Consider the following 4,542-nt stretch of genomic DNA (forward strand, 5'->3'; position numbering starts at 1 on the left):
CCCCCCCCCCCCCCAAAATAAAGTACTGCCTCCTGACACCCTGAAACCACCAGGTCGGTCCAGAGTCTCAGCTACAGGACTACACAGCCGCGCCCCCGCCTTCTGCATAAAAAACTTTACCCCCTACACACACACACACACACACACACGCACGCACGCACACACACACACACACATACACACACACACACACACTTACTCACACACACATTACAAGGCACAGACCACATCTGAGCGCGCTACGGGGCTGGCGCGTCACAGCTCCTTTTATGGCACAGACAAACCTTCCGTGGCGATTTGGAAACTTCACCCTGAAAACAATAAGTAATGTTAAAGTGAGATTAATTAAAAAAAAAAAAAAAAAAACCCTCTCTCATATCACTCCAGGGAGACGCGCGCCCACACATACGCGCGCGCTCACAGACTAATTGGCGCGCACGCACACGTAAGATTAATAGATCCTAAATAAAACCGCTCCATCCTTTATGTTGGCAACTCCATCCAAGCCATACCGTTTAAAGAGCGACTCCATTTCCTTCCGTAGAGAATAATCTCTTGTAATTATGTCAGTCATTATTATGGCAGGAATCTCTTGAGCTGCGCAAGTTTGGGGAGTTTGGCCCTCCTCGGCGTTTCACTCAACGCTGGCCGGTTTCTCCCCTCCCCACCCTTAAACCTCCGAGGTAACATACTTCGTTCCTGCTGAAAATCATATCCTGTAATGTAAAAACTGTTTCACGGAGGTGACAGGCCAGACCGAGCTGTTATTTAGCGCAGCACGCTTGTGTAAACTCGTTTCTATGTGCGTGTGTGGCGCGCAGAGAGGGGAGAGAGATGAATGTGGCACCAGCCCACAGCCGCATCTGGGGAGGCTTGTTCGAATTAAAGGATAAGTTCACCCAAAATTCGGACATGAGCTACATCATCAACATTTCTGGAAGCTTCACTGCAAAACGACGTTGAAGCATTGTCCCAAACAACTGAAGTCGATTGGGACTTGTTTTAAAATGTATTAAAACAATGAAAATAAAACTAACAGAAACAAAACATTAAATGGCTCCATACAGCCAAGCAGACACTGTTCAAATCTACAGAAGCCCCGCGATCCCAAATTGATTTAAAAAGTTGTTATTTACACCCTCCCTTATGGTGCTTTCAGCTTAGCTTCTACAGGCTGATTACAGCTTTAAAGGTGCACTGTGTACTTTTAGGAGAAGACATTTTAATAAGAAGAGAAATTTCTTCAATGACTGATTTTCTATACTAAACAAGGTGGCGAACCCTGACACCTTTCTAGCATCAAACAATGTTCCAGGTTCCTTCTATTCTTCTGAGAACAGCTTGTTTATCCAGTTATGGAAAAATGCATTTATTATTTACTCATTAATATCATACATATTAAGATTCTGAGTTTAAAATTCTACTCCAAAAAACATGTTTTTAAAATCAGAATGGGATCTCTGTGCTTCCAGAGACTGCCATTTGGAGCCATTTTATGTTTTTTTCCTCCTGGTTGTTCTTAATGTTTTTAAACAAGTCTCCATCTACTTCAGTTGTCTGCAGCATCGCTGATTTTGCAGTGAAGCTCCTTGTGAACTACAAAATGTCACCCACCAACCAAGCAGCTCATGACCAAATTTAAATTTTTTGGGCTTTATATGGCTTTATTGACTGGACAAATTGAGATATGACAGGAAACAGGATGAGAGAGGGGGGGAGTGACACGCAGGAAAGGGCCTCAGGCCAGGACTCAGTCCAGGAGCTGCTGCAGCGAGGACAAAGCCTCTGCACATGGGACGCCCACTCCACCAACTGAGCCAAACGGCGCCTCGGGTGAACTTATTCTTTAAACGTATCTTTATGTTTTATTCTGGAGTGGCCGACGTCCTCAAACCGTGCTTGTATGTGTGTGTGAATGATGGCAGGAAAGGAAGAAGTGATAGGCGGAGAGATGCAGAGAATATGAAAAGGAACCACTACCATCAGCTGCCACGTATAACCCAAGTTATTGAAGAATGAAACTCCACAAGCAGCCTTACAGAGTAACAAAACTGCAGTGGAGCAGCACTACGGCCAGTGTGTGTTTTCTGTCAGCAGACTTGATGAGAACCAGGTGAAAAGGTGAGTAAAAGAGCGTACGAGACGAACCCAAACCTTGACCTGCCAGACGGAGATGTTTCTGGCCTCCATGCCCTCTACCTGCCCTGCTCTCCACCTTCAGCACATTTCCTTCCACTCATCCATCAAGTCATCAATTCATCCATCCAGTTTCCTTCGTTGCTTTACTTGATTAGTGCAAAGTTACTTCACCTTGACACATCTCTGTGATGCTTTCCTGCAGCAATGAAGTGTGTGTGTGTGTGTGTGTGAGAGAGAGAGAGAGAGAGAGGGGGGGGGGAAGAGAGTGAGGGCAGGGCCTGTTTTTCCTCAGCTGTTTCTATGTAAATTAAGACGAACAGAGGAAAAAAGTCGACAAAACATGAGCATGGAGGAGACAGATGTGTTCCTGTACTTCCCTCTCACCGACTGAAGAAGAAAGAGGCGGTGGTGGTGATGGAGAGATGGAGGCAGCAGGCAGACGCATTTCTGTTCTTCTGCCCCATTTGGCTTTACTGCGGCGGTGTTGTGACGCCAGGTAAAAAGCGTCTTAATGCGGTTTCAGCTTGTCTGTAATGATTTCCTCCGCCGTCTTAGACCCAATAATTCTCACAGATATCCCATTTCCAGGAATACACACGTTTGCTCACATGTTGCCCGGGTTAAGGTCTGATCTCAGATTTACCGCGGATCATTCGGGATTGATTGCTTCACAGCAGTGCTTTATATGCTACACCCTGTGCCCACGTTCCTCTTCTCCCTTCGCGAACTCATAAAAAGAGTTAAGCAGATTGTTGTGTCAGATTAGGCCCACATCCTTTATCCATTAGACAAATCCATTAGACACACCTGCAGCCAATATCGAAGCACTCCTGTGAATAGATGCATAGGGGAGCAAGGATATCTATAAAAACACAGTCAAACGCATAAACACGGAACTCTTGTCCCGAGCCAGAACAGGGTACTTAAAGGCCAGTTCACCCCGACAAAAAAAAAACCAAACATATTTTCCCTGTTAGTTGCAGCTCTAATTATCCATCTACATTGTTTTAGTGTGAGTTGAAGAAATTGGCTGAGAGATGTCTGCCCTCTCCATGGTGGAATGGTAATATTGGCTGTTCTCTATCTAGAAGCAGTGAAAGGATAACGACTTGTCAGATTTCCTGTTTAGACGGCGTGCGACCTGGAGCACAGCAGTACCACGGATGAGCATCTCGCTCCAAGTGTGATGTCAGAGCAAGATGGCCGCCGTGTTTGGATGGTCAATAGTCCATTCCAACCGTTATCATTCAACCACAAATTACTGCTGTTTGATAGTGTTACATGATACGATAGGAAATGCATAGATCTGTTCTTAATATCTTGGACACATTTATTCGAGCTTGGAAGTAAAACACACTGGAGCTAATCAAAAGGTAGCCTAATGTAAGCTAGGAGGTGTTTGATGCTTATGTATTATCAATAATGCAGTTTTACCTGAAACTATGACGCTCCCAGATTTAACCCAATGACTTTTCAGTTGCTACTCAACCGCTAAGTGGTGAAATTATAACAATTTGTCAGATTCCCTACGATTATACGACCTGCAACCTGCAACTCAAGCAGCACAACATTATCCCGGCATTCAAACTTCCCACTAGCATGATGTCAGAGGTCGCCGATGACATCCCACACTGTCGGGAGCTTGAGCCTCTTGTTCATTAGTATGCATACTTCCTTCTGCAAAGTAATACAGACAGAAACCAGTTCTAACATGAAACGGTTTACAACTTATGTGGATAATCTTGAGTGACCAGGCCATAATTTCTGAAGAGACATCATTGTTGACTTTCCAGTTTGTTTTTAATCTATTTTTCGATGCTGAGAACAATGCAAGCTGAGTGCCATTTAGTTTTATTAGGGAAGGCTTATCTCTATAAGCCAGTATCTCCAAAATCTGACAACTCCCACCAAAACCTCCTAGATGCATTAATAGCACTAGGGTGAAGAGGTAAAATAAGTGCTTTTATTTTTATTTTGGGGTGAACTGTCCCTTTAAAGTGCTTTTCTTCCAGCACCTGCTATGTCCTTACACCCTGATGCGTAAGGCCAATTTAATTTGTTTTCTTTTAGGAAATAGTGATGATGAGGAAAGTTGCAGCCTTCATTTTAAGACTCTGTTGTCAGAGAGGTACTTAAGTCACCATCAGTGTCCTGGAGATTCAGTGAATTACTGATTTAGAGTCTCCAGGGAGACGACACACATAAGTTAGTGCGTGATTTAGTGAGGAGAGGATCCAGACAGACCTTGGACATCCTGAAACCTGAGGTTGTCCTGTTTTGGGGGTCAGGAGGACATAATATTTATGAGTAAAAAACACACAAACACACACACACACACACACACACACACAACACAGAGGAGAGAGGGGACATCTTCCAATTTAAAGCTACTGAACGACATGA

This window comes from Sparus aurata, chromosome 17 (genome assembly GCF_900880675.1).
Source record: "Sparus aurata chromosome 17, fSpaAur1.1, whole genome shotgun sequence".
NCBI lineage: Eukaryota > Metazoa > Chordata > Actinopteri > Spariformes > Sparidae > Sparus > Sparus aurata.